This window comes from Rattus norvegicus, chromosome 7, assembly GCF_021556685.1.
Source record: "Rattus norvegicus strain SHRSP/BbbUtx chromosome 7, alternate assembly SHRSP_T2T, whole genome shotgun sequence".
Taxonomy (NCBI): Eukaryota; Metazoa; Chordata; class Mammalia; order Rodentia; family Muridae; genus Rattus; species Rattus norvegicus.
The window spans coordinates 46,978,341-46,990,470 of record NC_141540.1 but is presented as its reverse complement, the minus strand read 5'-3'; the positions used below and the strand labels follow the sequence as shown (position 1 = coordinate 46,990,470).

The 12,130-nt window shown below is 35.7% G+C and overlaps 1 protein-coding gene across 6 annotated transcripts in view; it reads right to left on the bottom strand.

The window, feature by feature from the left end:
- Mgat4c (MGAT4 family, member C) overlaps window positions 1-12,130 on the bottom strand; it is a 760,784-nt gene that overhangs the window by 212,249 nt on the left and 536,405 nt on the right. Inside the window, 1 exon segment of one of the 6 annotated variants that reach the window (NM_001135814.2) lies at window positions 8,734-8,922. The gene's annotated coding sequence lies outside the window, so the exon portion shown is untranslated. 6 annotated transcript variants of the gene reach the window in all.

Sequence of the window (12,130 nt, the reverse complement as noted above, 5' to 3'; positions counted from 1 at the left end):
CATTAGAGATAGCTTCAAGCAAATCTGTTACTTTGTAGTCTGTCCCATTTTCTGTCTTCAGGTCTACTCCTTCAGTTTTAAAAACTTTTCTGTTGCAGCCTTTCATACATTTCTTACACTTTCAAAAGTTTGAGTTTGTCAGGGTGATATGGGTATGGTGGTGTAGAGAAACTTGTAGTAGCTAGGGAGAGAGAGAGAGAGAGAGAGAGAGAGAGAGAGAGAGAGAGAGAGAGAGAGGAAAGGGAAGAGAGAGGGAGTGAAGGAGTGTTGTGTGTGTGTGTGTGTGTGTGTGTGAGAGAGAGAGAGAGAGAGAGAGAGAGAGAGAGAGAGAGAGAGTTTAACAGAGAGCCCAACAAATGGGAGAAAATCTATCAACCAAGGTTTAATATCTAGAATATAGAAATAATTGAAGAAATTAAGCACAGAAGGATTAAAATTCTAGTTAATGAATGGGCAAATAAACTGATAGTTTTCAAAAACAAACACAAGTGGCAATAACATTCTAAAAATGCTCAATGTCCCTAGTCATAGAGAAATGTAAATTAAAAGTATTTTGAGATACTACCTCACCTCAGGAAAGGTATTTCCAATGAGTCTTGAGAACATATGTTAAAAAAGATGTAGATAAAAGGAACTTTTATTCATTGTGGGATTGCAAATTAATACAGCTATTGTCACAGTTAACTTTGAATTTGTCAAAAACTGAAAACCAGAACTGCCTTCTGATCCTACCCTTTCACTCCTGGGAATACACCCAGGTAGTTCTGTATAACGAGATAGTTGAACTCCAATGCTTACTGCTACTTTCTTCACTATAGAAACAATTAGAATCAATCTAGTACCCCACACTAAGAGAAATGCATCATAAAAATTTGGTAAATAAATTAATATACACAGATGTATCTGTGTGTTTGTAAACACACACAAAATTCAGTTAAATGGAAGAATAAGTTAATTTTTTCAGGAAAATTCATAGATTCAGAATGTGTAATTTTAAGTGAAGTTCACACAGTTTCAGAAGGAAGAAACTAAATGTTCTCACTCATATGCAGAATCTAATAATACATGTATACAAATGGACATTTACCTTTGAGTTCATTATAACATGAGGAAAAGAGAACAAGAAAAGTGAAAAATAAGGGTGAAAGGAAGGGTGTAAATCAGGTAATAAATGGGAGATATAAAAGAATATGTAAAGCTAATTGTCTTCTTGCATTTAAGTTTGTAGTGTAGATAGCAGGCAAATGTATACAATATTTTTGATATTAAAAGTGTAACATTGATGATTAATCTTCTCAGCTTGCATTCTGAATGCTAGCTCTAGTTGTATAGAATGTTACTGAGTTGGTACACCATATCTTCGCCTAATTTGATATGTGGTGTTTTTATTTAGTCATAGATTTTTTAAAAATAAAGCTTGTAAAATTATTATTAAATTATTATTGAAATTATTATTGAAATTATTATTAAAATTATTATTAATAATAACTAACAAGGTGAAGTACAATATGGAACATTTATGGAATGTCAACATCTGCCCTCCAGATGCTCACCTCTAAATATATAAAACTTCCACATGCATAGGTGACAAAAGAAACAAACAAATAGAAACTACTCAAACCAAGATGAATGGTTTGGTTTTTCATGAGCTAACCTGTCCCATCCTCTCCAGTATATGTATTTTATTAGTATAACATTGTAACTTCCCATTGTTCTATCTGTCTTTTCCTACAGAGTGATAAAACACTATATGTATGGGTAGCCACAGATCATGCTTAATATTATTTTCTGCTGTTGGGTGTCAAATACTAATGTATATTTGATTCTAACATTAGTGTATAAGTTGATGAACTCATACTGAAATGCTTTAGAGCAGTCGTAGACTGTCTGTACTCCCTACATAAGTTTGGGTTTAACTTACTAAGGCAATTAAAAAAAAAAACCTACACTAAAAAGAAAACGACCTTTGGTTAGTTTTTGTCAACCTGATATTAACATGATTCAAGTGGGAATATTTAACATTTATTGAGGAATTGCCAGCATAACATTATTCTGTGAGATTTCTCTTATTTGTGATTGATTTGGAAGTGTCTATCCCAGTATAGGAGGTGGCTATCCAGGGCAGATGGACCTGAGTTATAAAGTAAAGCATGATAAACAATCAATAAAGACAAAGAAGTGAACAGAATTGCTCAATGGTCTCTCCTTTAGTTCCTGCCTCAAGGCCCACGCTTTGAGTCTCTGCCCTTGGCTCCCTGGTGATGAACACCAGAAGCCAAATACACGGTTTTCTCCAAAGTTGCTTTTGGTCATCCTATCACGGTGACACAAAGTAAAACTATACTCCTCTCTTGAGTGTTTAGCTATGCTACTGGCTATCACCCATAATTTAAAATAAATTTATAAGATGAGACAACTCATAACATTAGTTGAATTATAATGAAGAATCTTCTTTGAATATTTCCTGCTCCTCTGATACATCAGATTAAGTTAAACAGTTCAAGAAAATTCTTCATCTGGTCTCCTTTAGGAAACGTTTCCCACTTGTTCAAAATCATAGCAAGGTATTTTTGTCATAAACTATCTATTGCATTTGGAAATCAAAGAGCCCAACAAGCTTTCAGCCAAGAAGCCACTTGTGGCCAGTTATAACCAGTTATATACAGCCATTTCTTTGCAAACCTTCAGTAACTATTTTGATAGATTGACATTAACTTTTAATTCCCCTTTATGCCTTTCTTCTTTCACTGCAGGCTTTGTCTGAACTCACTGTGTTTCTTCTTGATAGTTTTTACTTTGTATTTATCAGATGCCCTTCAGCATAAACTGTGTATCATGGGTAATCTTTCTAATTGTTTTTAAATACTCAATAGTTTGTTTTTTAGAACTCTTCTTATTTTTCAAGGAAGCATAATGTACTCATTGTTTATGTTCCCCGAGTACTTTTGGCAACACAATATATTATAAGTATTTATATCCAACTTTGTCCTGTCTTCTAGTCCAACAGCTGCTTCAGACAGAGGGTTAGTTGTGTTCATTGTGTGCATACCTTCAAACTCTATGTGTCGTCTAGCCTGAAATAATTAGAGGTTTGAATCAGGGCTGTTAGATACAAAGAATAATAACTGAAATATTGGATGGCTCTTTTATGTTTTATAATTTCCTTACCACACTGTATCTCTAAGATACAAACTTATGAAAGAGGACTATTTTTATCTCTATTTGTGGCACTCTTCACAAAAGTTTTGGATACCTGTAGATGTTTCATTGACACAAAAGAAATAAGAAAAATCTGCACACATATCGCATGCACATATGAACTCCTTTTAAAAGTAAAAATTCTTATTCTTCCTCTAAAAGTGTATTAACATATGGAGCAGCTCGAATTAAAAAAAGAAGTCAGCTTAATTTCATCGACCTCATCATCTACATGAACCAATATGCTTTTGAAAATTAGAATAGTGTGATATAAATAAGTAGACTCAATTGAGGTGAGAATTGACTCATTTCAAACTTTATGTATATGTGATATACTATATCATATAATCCAGGTCTTAACTTATATATTTTAGAATCATATCAGAGTATTTATATACAGTAAGAAGCTTTTATTTACTCCCATTGTTCATTAAAATCCCTGCTTTCAGTGTAATTCATATAACTAGTTCAAATATTAGGAATTATTATACTATATGAGTTAAATGGTTGTAAAATCAGTATTTAAGAAGGCCTCATAGGTTTCATGTCCTCATAGTCAACCCCCTGCATACATACACAGGGTGAAGGGGGAAGGGAGAGATAGATAAAGACAGGGGTGGGGGTACAGGGAAGGGGAGGAGATGGTAAGGGAGGGGAGGGGGAGGGGTGGGAGAAGGAGAGAAGAGAGAGATTCACATACACACAACATATAAACACTCACAGATACACGCAAAACGCTATTAAGCATGTAGCCAACAGTAAAAATACGAACAAGAGGCACGACTGAGCTTTACTACATGTGCCTGGGATCGTCAGCATTTAAAAATTAGTGCACACAACTTAAAGAGCACAACTTTAAGAACAATCCTAGGAGTAGGCATTTTGTCCTCATTTTTATGTGAAAATCTAAAGAATATAAATGAGCGAGAGAATCAATTTTACTCAAATTGTCTTCTCACCACAGTGCATGCAAACAAAGAAGCCTGCAGGATCGCTCTGTCACTTTCTTCCTCGGTTGACCAGAAGTCTTTCCTAACCTGATTAGAGGGTATCCTGTATTTCAAACCCAGGAAAGTTTGCGGAACTTAATTTATACATACCCCTGTCAATCATGGGATATCTTTTATTCTGCTCTACCTCACATTTCAGCCCACTGTTTCATATGACTGACTTGCAATCAGAATTTCTCTGCTCAGTTCTAGGAATACTGATTTCCCACATAGACACAATGCCATGGATGCACACTTGAATATTTAGCAGGATGCTCTCTCACATCAGTAGAACATGACTTTTGTAAATATTATGGCCAGGATCACCTTCTCACCTTAGCTTACTCCTAGGTTGAAAAAAAAATCAATAACACATAAAATAGCTAATTCTCCCTTTTCAGTAGAATATGACACTAAGAGTACTTGGACTTCATTTTATGTTGCCTTCATCGCAAACATTATAAAAATAAACTTGGAGACGCTATTAGGTGAAGATAATTTATTCCAAGGCCTGGTGCCTCCTGAAACTTTTTGGCAAAGCACCAACTCAGTAATGCCTCTGTAGTAGACTCCCTTCCTTCTCAGGTCTCAAGGAAACTCTCTTTGAAAGTGAAATGAGAAAGTCCTCATCACTCACTCAATTCTGAAAGTTCAAAGTCTGTACTATGATGCTCCATCTAGGGTGAGAAGCAGATTTAAAAATCGTAATCTCAGCTATTGAATTTGTTACTCAATTCTATATATGCTCCACATATGGGCTTTGTTAAAGGCAGTATGATGAGGGTTATTATTTTGAAATATGAACTCTTTAACTAAAGTGGAATGTTTTGTGCTTAATCAATTTAAGCTTGAATTATTCCACACTTTACATGCGTATGATTATAAAGGCTCTTTGTGGCTAATTGAGCAGTTCCATCCAAGACCGGTTTCTTCAACTGATAAGTCCTATGGATAGGCTGATTTTCTTTCATGAAGTTGCATTTCACGCATCTTTTTCTTTAAAATCTGCAAACAAATTTGATAGCTATTAAATATTAGAATTAGATCAAATTATCTGAAGAACTAATATTAATAGAATTCTCACTATGGAAAAAATAGATTTTAATTTGCATATTGTCTCCTTTTTTATACTTTAGAAATGGCACTACTACTTGAAAGGTGCATTTTTATCAATACAGAAGAAAAAGGTCCCAAATGCTTTATTGTCTATTGGTGTGACTGAACCCTACTCAAAGCAAAAGAACTATTAACTCAATGTATTTTACTGCTAAGAGCTCTGTTGTAAAACAGGGGATGAAAAGGCTAGTTTGTTTGGAAGTATATTATAAGCACAGGAACGCCTTGCCAGATATTCCTGATGATTAAACAATTCTTTCCACGTTAAATGTTTTGGACTTTGCCACATTGCACTAAAAACATAGAGGGTCAAATGCTTATTATAAAATAATTGAGAGATCCATTTACAAATCTGAAAAAAAGATTCAGAAATCTGTTTTAGATTTCAGTACCTTAGTGCTTAGGTGGATTAAAAAATATCAATAGGGCTATCCCTCAACTTTTATCTCTCATTTTCTAGACAGCTCTAAGAACTTTCTTCACCATATTTTAATATAAATATGTATTTTGGACTTTAGCAATAAAACCTTGTCAGATAAAAAGCAAGAAAATGTATGATTTTCTTCTAGATTTCTCGATTGTACATGCTATGTACATAGAAATGTCCTTGTCGCAGAGTAGAAGAGTTCACACTTGGTTAGAAAACTAACCCTGTGAAAAGAGAGTGATGGATGAATTTATTGGTTGATCAATTATCTGATATTTGTAAATCCAAGCCCCTTCCATCTATTATTGGTTTACTGAATGGATGAGCTTTGAGGCATAGTTACAATTCCTACTATAAATTACAAGTTTCTGTTTCTTTAGATGTACAATATTTTAATCACAGACCGGCTTTAAAAGCAAATGTTCGTTTTCCATGAAATACACAAGTTAAATTTTGAAACACAAAATTTAGTGTTTGCATTGCACGTTTTCAAAATACTACAACATCAAACTAAGAAACCCACAGAGTATCTATATTTTGCTTAAGTAAAGAGTTGACCAGCCTAAAGTTTATGGTCTATCTGAGTACCTGAACTGAGAAGTTAGAAAACTAAACAGTATTGTACATTCTGATGACAAGACTTGCATTGAAGTGTACAGAAGAATAAAAAAAGAGAGAGTATATATTTAAAGTAGATAAATTGTAACAAAAGGAAGTATTTCCAAGTGTGATAACTCCTCTTCCCTAGAATCTGGGAAATGCAGAATGCACAGAAAACTGGCTGTTCCTCTCCATGCATTCTAGCTCTTTTTAAGTCTTTTGTGATCATTAACTTGGTGTGGTACACATAAAGACCTTGAGATAATAGAGAAACACACAAAAATATAAAGTCCTAATAATGTCCTAAGTCAGACAGAACAAGTATTTGTTCTTGGAAAACATAGCCTAGTAATCCACATAACATCTTTCACCCATGTTACTTGCACAGGGATACTGTCCTCAGAAGTTTGCAGGAAAGTCAATTGCTGTGATCCTACTGATATGTTCTCTTAAGAAAAAAAAAGGCAATAAAACATCAAGGGCATCAGTTAATGAAGTGCATTGACTGACAAATCACATCCTAGGTATACCCATTGCTTATCGTAGTGATCGCAACCAGTACAGTGCAGTTGTGACCAGAGGGGCTAAAACTGAGATAAACGCTCTCCCACACACACAGCAAAATACAACTTTAGTGTCTAGACTACTCACTGAGTGAGAGAGACTCTGTCAACTCAGGACAGAAGGATGCAAATAGCTTTTGGGAGAATTAATTGTTAGGGAGGTAATGCTGTCTCTTAGTCAAGACTGATTGCATATGGAAATAAGAGCTTCTAAACAGCACCCATACTCGTGGGCTATTCAGTTCTGTTTTAAAGAACTTAAGGAAAAAGAGAGGAAGGCAATCTTCATTTCCAAATAACGTATTCTTACACTCTGAATTCACAGCCCGAAACTTTTATAATCCTAATTTCGAATCTTTTCAAATTCAGTGATTTTTGACCCTCACAGGATAGACAAATACTGGCTTTCCCTAAGAAAGAAGAACTCCCAGTGGACACTTAGAAACTTTTTGAAGTTTAATTGATTCCACATTGTTTGAACTGAGACAAAAAGCCCCCTACTTTAGATGGTGCTAATGCACCTTGGACACTATAAGCTCAGAGTTGTTCAGGCTTGAGTAGAATAAGGGAGACAAATTGAACAACAGTAACGGCCAGAGCTGCCAAACAGGAACAGGCTGGTGAGAGACAGAGAAGTGAGGCATTGCTGAGAACCCCCTGCTGTCTTCTCAGCACAACTTGAACACCTCAGGTCCTGATTTATAACCATTAAAATTACTGGTTCAGAAAGACAGGGTAGATATTTGATGATGATGATGATGATGATGATGATGATGATGATGATATATTCAAAGAGCACAAGCCCATCAAACCTAATGAAGTAGTCATTATCCAAAAGTTTATTATACCTAAGTGACAGAGACTCTTTAAAATAAAAGGCACATTAAACTCAGTTACACATATTCAGTCTTTTTCTCCTAAAGAAAACCCTCTCATTTAACTTGAAAAATCTACACCATCATAACAGACCTCCGAAGAGTTAAATGTGTTCTTTGAATTTTCTGGGGAGCTTCCGAATGTTCCCAGGCAATTAAACACTTTTATTTTTAAAGATTCCTGTTAGAGTCAAATCACATATCCAGAGCAGTTTGGTATCTGAAATCATATCTGTCTTGCTATAACATAAAAACGAGATCCTCAGGTGAAAATATCAATACTGAGATTGCAATGTACAAAGCTCTTCACAACTATATATACTCAAACACATTATGACCCGGACACCCAAAAGCAGTGAGTGAAGGAAAGTTTATATCAGGTGAAGAATTCTCTATCCTGTTCCTCAATATCATTTTGGTTAAAAGGTAGGTTTCCATAGAAAGTGATTCAAGCTGATTTCCAAAGCGCAGCCCTTTTGCTTACTGAGTAAATGCTTTTATTTGTTGGCCAAGCACAACTTTAGCAAAACTGTCCCAAAGAACTATCATTTAACAATTAGGAACTTGGAAATCATTTTAAACATATAACACTATTGGTTTGACTACTTCAAATCCTTTTATCTTTAACAAAGTAGGAAGAAATGAAGCAGAACGCTATTCAGACACATAAGTATTTAAAACACACTTAGAACATAGCAGTCCTGTGGTACCACTAACTCTCCTTTTTCTAAAGAAAAGCTAAAATACCTGCTATCCATTTCCTACTACGGATTAGTTTGCCAGGTACACATTAGCAGCTCTTTTCCATCCCCTCTGTTAAATCTCTACCTCTCTTTAACGATGCTAAACATTGCTTTGATTAAAAGCTCACCGGTTAGTAACCCTGCTCAGTCTTTACACTCCTCTCTCCGTTAGACATCTCCACCTCTGTTTCGAATGAGAAGGTAAACGGAACAGGCTCTTACCGGAGACAGAGAAAAACAATTCGTTCAGCTAGATCCAACAGTGCTCTGTGCAGCCTGGCAGCATGAGTGATCCTTGGGCCTCACACAAAAGCAAGATAATTGGCTCTCAATGAAGACATGTAAACATCCATCATAATAGCACTCGGGCTGAAACTGAACGCTGCCTCAGCTGTTCTGTGTACTCCGACTGGAAGATGATGTCACAAACATCAACTGGGTGTACTCTCATTGGCTTCTGTTACCTGGAATCATATCTTAACCCTAAACTGTCAGCTGAAAAGCGAAACGCTTCTCTCTTGCTATTATTTCTGCTGAAAAGAAGCGTGGGGAGTCTAAACAAGTTATTGGAGGATGAGATACTGAAAATGCTGCCCTCCAAGTAGGCTAAGCCCTATTTGTATAATTAATTATTTATGATTTGTAAGGAATTTCATTCCTCAAGAGCATTTATTTTTTTTAAAATGTTACTTTAAAAAGGGGATTCACTTGAGAAATAGCTAAGAAAATGATCAGAGTAATCACATTAGGAGTTTAATTTTTTAAAGGATCCTCTGCATCGATTTTATAGTATGAGACGATTAAATTTAAGAAAGTTAAGAAAAACTGTAATGTAGATAACTGAGCGATCAATTTGTCCACAAAAATCTGTATTTATTAAAAGAAAAATGGTAATGCATTTTATTCTCTGAATATTTAACAAGAACTTCAAATTTTGTGCAGCAGATCTTAAATTCTGTGATACTAAAAGGCAATAACATTACAAGATGATATTAAATATTGGCTTTTAAAATGAGTAATTTAAAAGTCGCTGGATTTTTAGACAATTCAATTTCAGTAATTGAAAGCTACTTTACAATATAGTACTATTCTTTTTTTTTTCAACACAAATGGGAACTAATTATCCATGTCTTACCATCTTGACAAAAGCCCTATGTTTCTCCCCAGGCGCATGTCCAGTGGGAGAGGAGGATAGTGGTATAAGCTGGTTATAGCAGCTTGCTGCCAGGGGGACAAAACTACAATCCGCTTTCTCCACCCAAAGAAGCTGTCAGAGGGATCATTGTGTGATGCAAGAATTACCAGAGCTATTCAGTGACCAAGCACCTACTAAATCCAGTGCTGCCTTATCTCAAGGCAAACCCTTTGAAAGCCTCACAGTTCAGGAAACAGCAAGTAGGAGTACTAGGGAGAGAGTAAGGAGATTCACTTCATCCATGCCCACCTTCAGGAAGGGGGAATACCATTGATGCCTGGTGTGCTTCATTTCCCCCTGAAGGATGGACTCCAGGTAAATACTCCTCATAACCTAGAGCCATTTCCAACAACAATACATTATTTTTTATGGTTTAAGTCAGCACAATATTTAATTATTTATTTACCTTTATTTTTATTGGATTTTTTTATTAACATTTCAAATGTTATTCCTTTTCCAGTTTCCTGGCCATAAGTCTCCTATCCCATCCCCAACCCCCTTTTTCTATAAGGTTGTTCCCCTTCCCCAACCACCTCCCATTCTCACCTCCCCGCCCTGACATTCCCCTACACTGGGGGATCCAGCCTTGGCATTCCCTTGCATTGGTACCCAACAAGGCCATCCTCTGCTACATATGCAGCTGGAGCTATGGGTCTGTCTATGTGTAGTCTTTGGGTAGTGGTTTAGTCCCTGGGAGCTCTGGTTGGTTGCAATTGTTGTTCTTATGGGGTTGTAAACCCCTTCAGCTCTTTCAACCCTTTCTCTAACTCCTCCAACAAGAATGGCCATTCAGAGCCTGCCCCACCTGGGGATCTAGACCATAAGAGTTTTTAAAGTTTACAATGACTAGGAAGAAATTGATTACAGCCCCACTAGTTTCTGACTACTAGGACCACAGGATTACCTCCTCCTGTGTTTGTTTTACAGGGTAATGGCTTCTGCATAGAGTTCAAGATTCATGGCAATAGTTTACAGTCTGTATAAACTTGAGTCCATTAACATCTATTATAAAGAACAGCTATGAGTCTATCGCCCATAGAAAAGATTATACAGAAATCAGCTAAGGCAATATGTAGACTTGTTATACAGAACCAAGTGTGTTACGTGTACGAGAGCTAAAATGAAAAGTGAACTTGGTGCTTTCAAAGTAATGAAGAAGAAACACATTAAACTTTTTAAATTTCAGCTAAAAAATGTACCATGGCAAATTAGCTGGGTTTAAAATAGTGACTCACTGTAAGGGATTTTATTTTTCTTAAAAGTTGTTGCACTTCCCAGGATTACTTTGGATTAAATCAAAGGCTTTAGTCAAGCCTAAGAAGAAACTAGATTAAAAATTCTATTTGTTAACGTGTACTTTGAGCAAATGTGGAAGACACTGTTCATTTACTTCTACATAAAATCACGAGATTGTAGATGGAAGTCTGTATACCATGCAGAGTGACATACAATTGAATTGCAGATCAGAAGGATGACTTCAGACAATGGGAATATCAACTGGATTTCTAGTAGACAGATGATAAAGATACGGCGATATGTCATTGAGAAAATACTTTATAAAGTATAATATGTTTCTATACTTCAAGTTTTATATAAAATACTAATGGAATAAATATTTAATGGCATTGATAGATAAGTGAAAAAAATAGACCTTATCTGGTTGCATTTAGAAAGCGGGATGATAAATGTAGATTCCAGTAATTAAGTGAGTAAAAATGATAATTTTTCATGTGTTGCTGTTTATTTATTATACTATTTCAGTGCAACTTAAAATAGATCAAAGCAAAGGCTAGAGACCGTGTGTTATCAGTGCTCCATTGGCATTCTGTATCAATTTCCTTAATTCTGTGCATGGTTCATCTATAGGTGATTATCTAAGTGCAGTGTACAGATTTTGTGTCACAAAATGAATAGTTAATAACTTTTAGGTTCAGGTCTCAATGCCTATATTTTTCAAAGGTTTAATATTTTAGCCAAATGACGAGTTAAATTTTCAGAAATGTTCACTTACATGAAAAACAATTTTGCACCTTAAAAGTTTTCTGTGAATTGATAAAATTAGTAGACTCTATTTGAACTGATAGGAGAAATAATGGAGAGCAGAAAAGCAGAAGGAAAATATTTAATGTCAATATCAAGCTCTAATAAATGAGCCTTTGGGCCACAGTTTCATTTTAACACATTAGGGAGTAACGTGTTACCTATGTGCATGTGTGTTTTTACCTGTGTGTGTTTCTCCGGGTCAGTGCTTGCTTGAATGTCTGTGTATTTGCATGTGGGTCAGTGAATATATAGGGTAGGGCTCACAGATGCCAGAAGAGGACAATGGCAATGGCGTCAGCCGAGCTGACACTACAGGCAGTTGTAAGCTGACTTGAGCGATGAGGACCAAATTCGCTCCCCTGCAAGAACGAGCACTTATTT